Source organism: Mercenaria mercenaria, chromosome 10, assembly GCF_021730395.1.
Source record: "Mercenaria mercenaria strain notata chromosome 10, MADL_Memer_1, whole genome shotgun sequence".
In the NCBI taxonomy this organism is placed as follows: Eukaryota; Metazoa; Mollusca; class Bivalvia; order Venerida; family Veneridae; genus Mercenaria; species Mercenaria mercenaria.
In genome coordinates this window covers 64,707,971-64,721,307 of record NC_069370.1, presented here as the reverse complement: position 1 = coordinate 64,721,307, position 13,337 = coordinate 64,707,971, and the positions used below count along the sequence as shown (strand labels likewise).

General features: G+C 34.2%; 1 pseudogene; it reads right to left on the bottom strand.

The window, feature by feature from the left end:
• LOC123561390 (cytochrome P450 1A1-like) overlaps window positions 1-13,337 on the bottom strand; it is a 76,621-nt pseudogene that overhangs the window by 39,552 nt on the left and 23,732 nt on the right.

The window sequence follows — 13,337 nt, the reverse complement described above, 5'->3', positions numbered from 1 at the left end:
AAATGAAATAACAAAATAACTGGTTAAATTACTTATAAGCCTGTCCGTACTTGGTGTTGTCCTTTGGGATCATGATGTTCAGTCTATTCACCGTATCTGTATAATCGAATTCCGTTTCAGTTGGCGTTATAAAGCATTAAGTTGTGAACTGATTTTTATTTTGCTTGAAATCTGTGTTTCTAAATGATATTCATTTTATTTAGATTTGCGTAGTAGAAATAATCAAGAATATAAGACTTTTTGAAGAAGTAATAAAACAAATTAGACCTGTTTCACAAGTGTTTTACTACATAAAACCCTCTTCAGTCCTCTTCAAATATGCGTTAACCTGCATGCATGATCTGCATAAGAATAGTCTAAATTACATACCAAATATCACATTTTTTATTAAATCACATATTTATATACTATGACGTTTTGTTGAATGCCAGCCAGTGGTTGTTGAGTCATACTCCGGATCAGAAAAGGAGCTATTGCCTACTAATGTTAAATAATCAAAGGACAATAACCAAGTGAAAAATCATCCGACCGAAACATGAAGATAATATGCACATCTCCATTTGAGAGTGAAGCTTCAAATGAATTTTAACTGAAGGCACGGGCGGACGGACGGACGAAGATGCTACTTATATGCTTCCCACTTCGGGGTGCGTTGAAATGATAAAATTTGTTAAATGTGCGTTACTCAGTCAAAAGATGCACTTATTCAAATTGATTGAGGGAATGCCTTGATCTATGTTCTTAGGCATAGAAAAGGACAATAATAGCACACTTCTTCAAAGGTGCATAACAATCACATGGCGTTAGCTTAGGTGTAGGACTGGTCAGTATTTATGTCATCATTAAGTTTACCATTGTAGTGTTGTAAGTTTTGGAGATCAACAAATTTTATTGTTACCAATACATTCAAACAGAACATTACACGTCCCTTTTGACATCATAATTTTATGCATGCTTTTCATACCACAGAGATTGTCAAAACAAATCAAAATGAAAATCTCGTTTTTAAAAGAAAATGGAAATAGAGCATAAAATCAGATGACGAAGTGTCTAGTTCACTTCTAAGTGAAGAACGTAAGTAACGTGAAAGCAATGCAACAGGTGCATTGTACATGATTCAGTTTTCTACGAACTGTTGTACTACATAAATACGCCCGCCCGCTTAGCTCAGTAGGTAAGAGCGTTGGTCTACGGATCGCGGGGTCGCGAGTTCGATCCTCGGGCAGGGCTGATGTTCTCCGTGGCTATTTGATAAACGACATTGTGTCTGAAATCATTAGTCCTCCACCTCTGATCATTCATGTGGGGAAGTTGGCAGTTACTTGCGGAGAATAGGTTTGTACTGGTACAGAATCCAGGAACACTGGTTAGGTTAACTGCTCGCCGTTACATGACTGAAATACTGTTGAAAAATGGCGTTAAACCCAAAACAAACAAACTACATAAATACAATATATCAAATATAAAAACTGGTTCCTGGAAAAGTGCCAAAACACATTAAAAGCGAAACAGACTACCAGAACATTAGTTTCACCAGTTAGATTAATATAACTATTTCGTCTGACAGTATGGGTCAAAGATCCGGTTTAGCAAAATTGATTATAAGTAAAGTTTCGTTGACATTACCTGATCTTAAAGACGCGTTTGGATGACACGTTCTTCAATAGTTGTATGGAGTACCTCTTTAACACCGCTCTGCTGATACTGTAATAAGCATGATATAACATTACAAAACTTGGTGTTTTAAGCTTGAAATATTTTTTTTTTAAGTACTAATTATAATAGAACCGTGTCATGGGAAATCCAATATAACAGTTTCTGTAATTGCAATAGGCTTTGAAAGCGAACTGCATGGACCCTGACCAGACTGCGCAGATGCGCAGGCTGGTCTGCAGGCTGGTCTGGATCCATGCTGGTCGCAAAGCCACTATTTTGGTTTTCTCATGGTACGACTCAATATATTCTGAAGTGCTTTCATCCTGAAGTGCTTTCATCATGGTTAATATAATTTTCCAACAGAAGCAAACAAAAATTTCCTTCATTTTATATCGCATATTTCCTACGTACATTGTTTTAATCTATATTACAAATAAAACTGTTGTTTAATGCAGGTATTCGCCTATTTCTGTAGACAAAAAAGGTAATAATTTCTGCAATCACTATTATAATCTAGTTCTCATGCTTACTTTTTTGTTGGGTTAAAACATCGCACCGACACAATTATAGGTAATATGGCGACTTTCCAGCTTTGATGGTGGAGGAAGACCACCGACTTTCCGTAAGCCAGTGGGATGACTATCTCACATGAATAATTCAACGTTCCGATTGAGGCTAGAACCCACATCAATGAGGGGCAAGCGATTTGAAGTCAGCGGCCTTAACCGCTCGACCACGGAGGCCCCTCTTATGTTTACGTTCACGTTTATACAAATGTTTTTACATATAAACTTTTGACAAGGATGCAGATATCCATTATGAAATAAAAGTTAGCTATTGTCAAAACAGAAATATCTAGAGCGAAATGTAAAAGCATTCATAATAGGAAAACAATAAAACACAAATTACGGAAGCCTGTTAGGGACATTTTGTCTTATTTTTTATGCAGTATCTCTTATGTATCATGTGTTACGTATTATTAATTATCTCTTAGATGTTACACGTAAGGTAGAGGTAAATCAGGAAACTTCAATGGGTAACAAAAATGGCGGATGGAACACAGATGATACGCGAGAATTTTGAAGAAACTACGGATAATGTAAGTATATTAACTCGAACATGTTCATAATGTTAAAAAAACCTTCACACGTTATAATCAGAATGTGTTATGCTCTTGCCCCCACCCACCCCATCCCCGCAGGAGAACAGTAGATTAGATAATACAAGGAGAGAACGTATTCGTCTGAATATTTGTTATATGATGATAGTGGTCTACAATAATACGTTTCAGTTATTTGATTTAATGTAGACTAATAGTAACTTGCAATGAAATTGTAAACAAATTGACGGACGATTGACAAAAAGGCCATACCAAAAGCTGCATCTAAGATTTGTTCAGGTAAGCATTAAATCTATTTACAATCATATGCATTACTATGTTTCATTTTCAGGGCCTGCTAATCAACATGGAAACCATGCTAACGATTTTATGGTTTTGCATTCCCCAGATGTCTCTGGTGACAGTAGTTATGCAATCCATTATACAAGGAACAGTTGCACCAGTTACAGCTGCAAGAATAGAAAAAAGGGAATTCTCAATCTGTTGAATGTAGTAAATGGCATAAAAGTATCATTACGGTTAGTTACATTGTTATACACTACATATCAAATGAAATTCAAACGAGTGATCAGTGCAAAGGTTACAATTTTATGTGGAGACGTTTGATAAACGACCACAGTTTGAGAGTTCCAAGAGATTAAGTTCATTCACAATTTAGACATATTGACCCCGTATGCAGGCCCATCGCCTGATGAGACGAAAATACAAAGTGAAAGGGAACGAAATACGTCTGGCATGTTGATGGATATAATAAACTTAAACATTACCGATTTTTTATTCATGGTGCTGTATAGATGGTTACAGCAGGAAAATAGTTTTGTTAGAAGTTTCGCATAGTAATAACGATCCATTCGTTATTGCTATATATTATCTCGAAGCAGTGAAGATGCTTAAAATTGTCCCTAAAAACTCCCATCGTAGAATTGTCCCTAGAATCCTCCGCTGTTACAAGGGAACCGAAAATTCAATCTTAGTTCTACAGTCCTTCTTCAGATACAACTATACCGATAGTATGTCTGGTCTAAGAAGTTTTATTTCTGGAATAAGTGTTTCTAATCAAAGAACAGAGGCTTGGTTGGGAAGTTTAAGACGTCAAACAATACAATGGCGGATTTTTTAAGATAAACAAGTATGATGAACTTAATCCTTTGCGTGTAAAATGTTTAAAGCTTTGTTTTAAAAGACCGATTCAAGCAGAACAAGACAGAATGGCTGGGAACTGGAATCTACATTCCATACGCACACAAAACAATTCTGATACATCGAATGGAAAGCGTATTTGATGGCCATGCTTTAGGTAAGGAAGTTGACCAAGAAGATGTTAATGTATGCTGCGAAGTGTATTATTCCTGTAGGAAGATATGTAGTCTAGTAAGACTGCTCAAACCTGGTGTTCAAATCACCATAAATGTACAAGATGCTTTACGGTTATATAGGGAGATATTAACACTTGTTGAAAACTACTCGGATTGAAACGATTTGTTAACATGATGAAAAAAACCTCTCATTCCATTGTTATTATTCCATTGCATGACAGTGATGACTCTGACGCACAATTAATATCCCATTTCGTCACGCTGGTATTAAGATGTTGCAGGTAAATTTTCATTGAGCCAAAAGAGCTCTTGGTAGTGTTAAATGCAAACAAACTGCAGTAGCGATTATATGTATATAAAAGTCTACTCAGTTTGTGATAATAATATCTGAATTAGTATAAGAGCTTGAAAACTCCAAGTTCGAAGGGACATAACTCCGTCAGAATGACAAAAAAGTGTTATGGAAACTGTTACAAGTGTTCAAATTTTGATGTAACTGCCATTTGTATCAGCCTTTTAGCTGTATTTTCATTTCTTTTTAAGTTTAAAAAGAGCATACACCTGTTAAAGGCAACACCTATGGATATTTGTGGCAAATGTTCGGTAGGGGAAACACTTGTGTGACGTTTGACAACAGCCCCTTTTGACAACAGCCCCTTTGTAGCAAGTCGACTACATGAACATTTTTAAACTGAAAAGGGGTATAAATCTATGAAAATAAAAATAAACGTTACAGGTGCTGTTAGATATGATGCAGATTTGTTTGGGGAACACTTCTACGAAGTTTGAACCAACTGCTGTGCTTTATAATGGAGATACAGGGAATCTGCATATAACTTGGATTTAAGCAAAACATTGATTTGTAGCAATAACTACATGCACAGTTTCAAAATTTTCATCTTAGCTGAAAAGGGGGCATAATTCTGCCAAAGGGCATAGTTGGAAATAATGTAGGTTTAGTTGTTTAACAAATGTGTAAGGTTTGGAGCAACTTTTAGTAATGGTGAAGTTAATAAAGTAATTTTGCATTGGGAATTACATCTTACACCTTATGTCTAAGAGCTTGTGTACTTTGTGTTGTTTATAATAAATATAGTATATAATCAGAAACATAAGTTAGTGTAAGTAACACCAACAGAACAGTTGACAAAAAAGCGATGCACGAGATCTGCTGCCAGAGACCCTTTGGCACAAGTACATAATACATCATACATAAGAGGTAATGCAAACTAGCAAAGGGCAACATGTCGAGCCCGCCAGCTGTCAAAATGACTGAAAGTTGCATATGACATTCCTTGTCTCATTGAGGCAAACATTTATGCCAAATAAAAGAAGATTGCAATAAGTTACATTGTAAGTTATTTATAGGAACAACAAAGGGAAGTAAATCTTTAAAATATCTAAGTCCAGTAGAGGTAGGTCAAAATACATCTCAAAATTGGTTGTAACATGCAGGTTGTACTACAGAAAAGTGGTCTTGATCTTAATAAAAAGTTACAATATAAGCTATTTATAATAAAAACAAAGGAAAGTAATTCTAGATTCTTGATGGTGAACAATTGTGCCAAGTTACATCAAAATCCCTCTATACATGAAAAAGAAATGATCCGGACAAAGTCATTCTTGTATCAAACCTTTGACCTCTCACTGAGGTTAACATTCATGCCAAATATAAACAAGATTGCTCCACGCATGGCAAAGTTATGGTGCGGACAAACCAATCCGGACGGACGTACGCACGCATATACACCAAACAGCCATTTGGACGACTATGTATTCGCTTCCACAAGCGGGCTCGACAAAAACCAAGGCAAAATGTCCATAATAGACTTCCGTACAAAATTATTACACTAATCAATTGTTTACTTTTAACGCTAAAGTAATGTAGCACTTTATATACACTGGGTAATTTAAACATTTTTTTATATTTATTTGTCATTTAAGCTTTAATATACTTGTATTTCACAGACGACGAATATCAAATTTTAATAATAGCAAATTAAGGATAAGGTCAACTCGAATCGATCAGAAATAGTTCTTTGTTGACTGTCAAGTGAATTCCAGATATGAATGAAAATGTTAAACATCAATATGTAGTCAAATAAGAACACGCTCAACGCAGTACAATGTTCACGTAAAAATTAGACTTGTTGTGTGTTATATTTTGTTAGGCACCTGTAAGAAGCGACCGACATATTCTTTTATCAATAATTTGAATTAATAGATAGGAAACTGCGTTAGCAAAGCTGTCAATCGAAATCTTATAGACATGAAGTGCGATGTGTAAGTTAGACATAACACACCAATAGATGTGAAAAACAAGCACAGTGAGTTTTCGATAGAAATTGATAGTTCAAAAGCCGCAATAAGACTACAGTTCAAGTACGACATTTAAATGCGCATTTCGACATTGATAAGACAAAAATAAGATTTTTATGAAACTTTACATGCAGTTTTGCAAAATCAAGTAGATACTTGCCACATTTATCCGGATGATGATTGCCTCAGTATGAAAACCAAATCCCGAATTATTTTTACATATCCATCCCACTGTGAGCAGTAAAGTCTATGCTAGAAATGTAACAATGTAATAGCTTGTTCGTGTAAAACGGAAGTGAAATATTATAAGTTAATCCAAAGAAAGTGATATTCCCGTTCCATAATACGGTTAGTCTCTGTTTCATTGGAATAATTCCTGTTAGCATCACATATGGTCAAAGTTAATAAACTTATTTATAAACTAGTAATTCCCTAAGATTAACTCACCAGGATTGACCCAGTGCCAAAATTTTGATAAGCTGTATCACCACAACAGCAAAATAGAGTGTAAATTCCGGATTAACGTAAATAGAATAAAAGTTCCGGGAATTATCAATTTAGTTCGGATTTTTCAAAAGTCGTTCCATGTAATCCAGACAAATACAACAATGTACTTCTAAAACTATTATCAATTTAACTTCTTCAAACTGGAAAATTTAATCAACTTAATTTCAGAAAAATAAATTTCTCAACTTTGCGCAAAACTGAAGGACAAGAAAACAGTTATGTTAACCAACTTTGACTTTTTTGCTAAATTGGGCTCGTGCATGCGAATTGCCTTAATTAAAAGTTAATCCTTTTAACCTATTTAAACATTAATATACATGAACTCGAGTTCGTGAAATAAAGTTTAAATGAATTGCAGTTTATGTTTACGGTATTATGAATAAAAGAAGAAGTAATTTACTATAATTTATGTTTATTATCGCACTTCAGTAACATATTTTATATCTTCGATTAGGGATAAGCTGAACAGGTATACGATACGATTGTTGTTGATTGTGGTATAAAATTGAAAAGGAATTTTGACATTTTCTATTTGTTCTGACCAATATGATACAGTCTCTCACGTACTGAAAACATAAAACAGATAAAAGTTTGTAAGTTTGTTTGTGTTGACATTAATTATAATATAACATATACTGCCATTCAGTTTATATTACACTACCTATACTTCTTGAATTCGTAAATGCAGATTATTTATTAGCATTAATTTTTGTATACTAGTATAACAAGATTGATATTGTTTCTATTGTGATATCGTCGTAATATTATTGTGATATACTGATGGTTAAAATCAGATCTGTTCATTCTCTACATATACCGAAAAGTCATTTTGCCTATCACGTGTATTGTATTATATGTATAATTTCATGTTGTATTAACAAGATACATGTATTGTATACGTTAATAAAATATCTGTTCTGTTCTGTTCTGATAAACAACCACACTTGAATATGTTAAATCAGCAAATTTGATCTTTACTCTGATAACCTATTAACATAGATATAGAAGGCCAACGGCGGTGACCTTATAACAACTCTACCAAGCTGTGGCAAAAATGCCTTTATACTGAAAAGAAAACATGTATTTCAATTCTGGACAGCGATGATTACGTGCCAGACTTACCTCTTGATCGGACGTCAATGGATACACAGTTTAATACTTACGGTATACAATTATTGGATATGTGCAAAGCGACAGGATTAAGGATATGTAACGGTAGGCTAGAGCCTAAAGGTGAATACACATATTGTGGCTATAAGGGAAGCACAGTTATAGATTACCTTCTTTGTGAGCAATGCAATTTTAAATACATTCAATCATTTAAAATTTCAGACTTCAACATCTTTTCAGACCATGCAATTCTGGAATTTAAGGTCGTAATAAACTGTAAAAGCACAGAAAATGATAAAGGGAATTCATTTCAATATACAAAATGGTTCGCTAATAAACGAGATGAATTCAGACGAAGGCTGATAACAAGATTGCCAGAATTAAACCTTTTGTTGAGTGATTCGGAGGCTGTTGCTGCCGATAGAAATACAGTCGATAGCACGGTTAACAGATTTGTAGGCATAATAAATGAAGAAGCCAAACCTTTGTTCTATAAGGAAGTTAGGTCAAATAACGTTAAAGTTCAATTTGACAATAATGATATATTGAAACGTTCCGATTGGTTTGATGAAACCTGTCGTGTAAAAAAGAATGAGTATTTGGAAGCTCTACGATTGTTCAACGATGTGAAAACTGATGAAAATCGATATCAGATAATGATTAAAAAGAAACAGTATAAAGCCTGTATAAAAGACAAACACAGAAAACATAAAATTGTAAGAATGAGGGAAATTGAGGCACTTAAGTCGAAAAAACCACGAGACTTTTGGAAATTTTTCTCAAAGAAAAATAATAAACGAGGAGATGATATCTCATTGAATGATTTCTATGAATATTTTAATAATTTATCTGATGAGATTAACGTTACAATTGATGGCGAAAGTGAAGATTTTTGTCGAAATGGTATTTCAGTCGATGATCCCGTCTTTGCAGAGCTAGATTCTGTCATTACTATGGAGGAAGTTCGGCAAGCTATTAAGTCTTTAAAGCGAGGTAAATGACGGCATGATTAACGAATACTTTATTGAGACAGGCGATATAATCGGTTCACATTTGAGAGATCTGTTTAATATTGTTTTGTCCTCTGGCCATTTCCCTTCAGCATGGATGGAAGGATTAATTATACCGGTTTTTAAAAAAGGCGACGACAGCAATGTACAGAATTATCGAGGAATAACTTTAGTCAGTTCTATCTCAAAAATATTTACCTCAATTTTAAATAAGAGGATGTCAGACTGGAGTAGGGAAAATAATATAATATCAGATTCTCAGTTTGGTTTTAAGAAAGGATTATCGACTACAGATGCAATATTTTGCTTACATAGTGTACTAAGTCACATGTTAAATAACGGAAAACGCTTTTACTCTACCTTTATTGACATGCGTAAATGCTTTGATAGCGTGTACAGAAACGCACTATGGTTTAAGATGTCCAAATTGGGTGTTGGTGGTAAAATGCTGACAATAATCAGATCAATGTATGAACACGTGAAATGTAGAATACGCCATGGTAACGAATTTTCAGACTTCATAGAAATCGCAGTAGGTTTAAAACAGGGTGAAATATGTTCCCCTCTGTTGTGGTCAATGTTCAGTGAGGACTTGGAATTATACCTGGGAACAAGACCTGGTAGTGGCTTAAATTTTGATGATTTAACGTTAATATTATTCTTATATGCCGATGACATGGTGTTGTTCTCAGATACAGTACAGGGATTACAGCAAAGTCTAGAAGATTTACACGTGTACTGCGACCGTTGGGGTCTTTCTGTTAATACAGACAAAACTAAAGTTATGGTCTTCAGGAAACGTGGTCCGGTGAGAGAAAATGAAAAGTGGACATACAATGGTTCACAGCTGGAAGTAGTCAATAATTTTAATTACCTGGGAGTAGTATTTGACTCTCATGGCAAGTTTAGTGCTAGTTGGTAAGGCGCTGAAAGCTATGAACTGCTTATTAATAAATACGAAAGACTTTGATTTTACACCAAGAATAATGTGTAACTTATTTGATTCATTTGTATCATCAATATTAAGTTATTCAGCTGAGGTTTGGGGATATACCAGAAATAAGGACATTGAAAGAGTTCATTTAAAATTTTGCAAGAGACTATTAAATGTCAAGGCAACATCGTGCAATGCAGCCATATATGGAGAACTAGGTCGCTATCCATTATATGTAAACCGATTTGTAAGAATTACCAAGTACTGGTTTAAAACTATTTACTCGGACAATTGTGTTATAAGTAAAGCGTATTCCTTGTTATTGAGCGATTTGAGTAATAACAAATTTAACTGGTGTACCAATATTAAGAAGTTGTTATATGAAAACGGATTTGGTTATGTATGGGAAACGCCTTCAGCTGTAAATCCAAATCAGTTCATATCACTATTTAAGCAAAGACTTATTGATACTTTCAAACAAAATTGGAGAAGTGAATTACGAGACAATCAAGTGTTGTATGTATACAATCACTTAAGTGTGACTTTAAATACGCCGACTATCTCAGCATTATAAGTAATAAACTGTATAGAGCGATAATCACTAAGTTTAGAATTTCCGCACACTGTTTGAGAATTGAGACAGGTCGATATGGCCATAATAGAATAGACAGGAGAGAAAGAACTTGTGAAGTGTGTCAGTCAAGAGACATTGAAGATGAATTTCATATGATCTGTTTATGCCCAGGCTACCGAATAATAAGGAAACGATATATCGATAAATACTTTTACGAAAGACCAAATATGTTTAAACTAACTCAGTTGCTGTCAAGTTCAAATGAAAAAACTCTAAATAAACTAGCATGTTTCATAAACTGTGCATTGAAAATAAGACGTAATGTATTGGGATAATGCTGACAATTATATACACATGTTTATAAATGTATATGTCAAAAGTTAATATCTAGCTAGAAATCCAACTGTGTACATTTTACCATAGCCCGCACTTTTTCTTACGAATTTTTACTTCGTAATGCAATTTATATATGTCTATAACTTCCGTTTAGTCTATATAGATCTTAGTAATGAGCGAGTCAAATATGATAGCTATAGTATATATTTTGATTAAGACTTTATATGCCTATTGCCACATATATTTGAGCTATTCCGTCTTTACTATTTTATGTACTGTGTACATGTTTTCTCTTTACAGAATACTAGTTTATATCAACATGTTACTTATACCTTCTTATTTCATAATGATTAAGTGTTACTTAATATGGACTATGTATTGTTGACCGTATTTGATTATATCATGTTTTATGGACGAGGAGCATAATGCTCAAGTCTAAAATAAAATTTCTGTTCTGTTCTGTTCTGTTCTGTATTTTTGAGACATATACATTTTCATTAGAACATAACTGGCTATATAACGGTGTTCCCGTTTAGACCATCGATATCTTTATTTCTGAACCCCATATCACGAAAGTCCACTAATTAAACTACGATGATGAAAGGCGAAAACAAGATGGTGAAAACTCGAAACTTCGATGGTGAATGTTGAAATAACGAAATCATCGTAGTTTAGTGATTTCGACTTTCGAGGTATGGTGTCAAACCACGTTGGCGAAAGACGACACTACGATGGTGAAAATCGAAAGGCGAAAGTTTGATGGTGAAAGTCGAAACCACGATGATGAAATCACGAAACAACGGTTTTCAAATTGAAAAATGATGGTTTCGTGGTTTCGACTTCCACCATCGTGATTTCGACTTTCATCATCGTAGTTTCGTCGGTTCGACTTTCGAGGTATGGGTTCAGGAATAAAATTCTCGTAGATAGCGTCACACCGACAAAGGTTTTGGCCATATGACAACGAGTCAGCGAATTTATCCACTCGGTCACGTAGCCCCAACCCACATCCCCTCCCATCTGACTTGTAGTTGTGAAAACATTAACCAACGGAAAGTGCACAATGAGAATAGCACGGCGAGATTCTTAAACTTAACTGAAAGTTCAAAAGAAAATGTGAAATGGCAGTGAATGTTCTAAATTTTTTTTTATTGTTTCTTTTTTTTTCTTTTTTCTTTTTTTTTAAATTAGAGGAATGATTAAAATTGTTAAATACGACATTCCGTGCATTTATGTATCCTCCGTATGGGATTTCAGCATCCTTCGGCCATAACAGAAACTTGAAATGTTTTCTTATATAAATTATGTTGAAATAACTTTCAACAGAACAAAACAAAAGTTTCCTTCTTTTTTAACCGCATATTTACAGCCTACATTGTTTTAATCTACATGTGTATATTATAAATAAAAATGTCGTTTACTGCTAGTATTCGCTTATTTCTGTAAATGATATCATAGCAAGAAGGTAAAATCTCAATTTTCATCCAGTTTTAATCTCAATTTTCATCCAGTTTTTTTTTCATGCTTACGTTAAAGTGTATATTTACGAGCACATATGAACTTTTGACCAGGATGCAGAGTTTTGACATTGTCAAACCACTATGAAATAAAAGTTAACTAGTGTGAAAATAGAAATATCTAGAGCAGAATGTAAATTCATTCATAATAGGAAAACAATGAAATACACGATTTTTACACTAATCATTTGTTTAATTTTAACGTATGAAGTAATGTAGAATTAAGGCAGAAACAATTTATATACACCAGGTTTTAAAATTGTATTTGTCATTTAAGGCTCTATTTCACAGATGACGAATAGTAAATTAAGGACAAGGTCAACTTGAAACCACCATAAGTAGTTCAGTTGGTCGGGGAGAGTTACCATTCGCTACATTTTATAACCATAAAGAATGCAATGGTAAAACATGAAAAAACTTAAGAAAACACTAAATGCAGTACTATTTGTTAAACATGTCAAATGTGTATTATGTTTACATCCATCTCTAAAAATAAAGAGTTGTTGGGTGTTTTATTTAGTTTAGTACTTTTAACAGACCGACAAAATACATAGTTAAGTATAAAAAAAGAGGATACAATGCGAAAATCGTTAAGCACACTGCATGTTTGGTGATTGACCCCTCTACAGTTAGTCGCTTTGCTTTCCTATTCGATGCGATGACTAATAAAGTGCAAGACTCTCTGATGCCTTTCCCCTAAATCCTACAAAATACGGACGGAGGAAGTAGAATTTTGTCTTGCAGCCCTGAAAAAAGGCTCTTGGTGCACTGACGTCAGACAAATTGTTGAGTATATTAGTGTAATTTTACCTTAGACTGACCCTATTTATATGTGTTACTTTATACGATCTGGTATTTTGTCAGTAATGTTAGAGCCTTCCTGAGTGGGGAGGTACTTTATTTACACAGTCTTGTGTAACTTGTTGAAAATAGGGTAA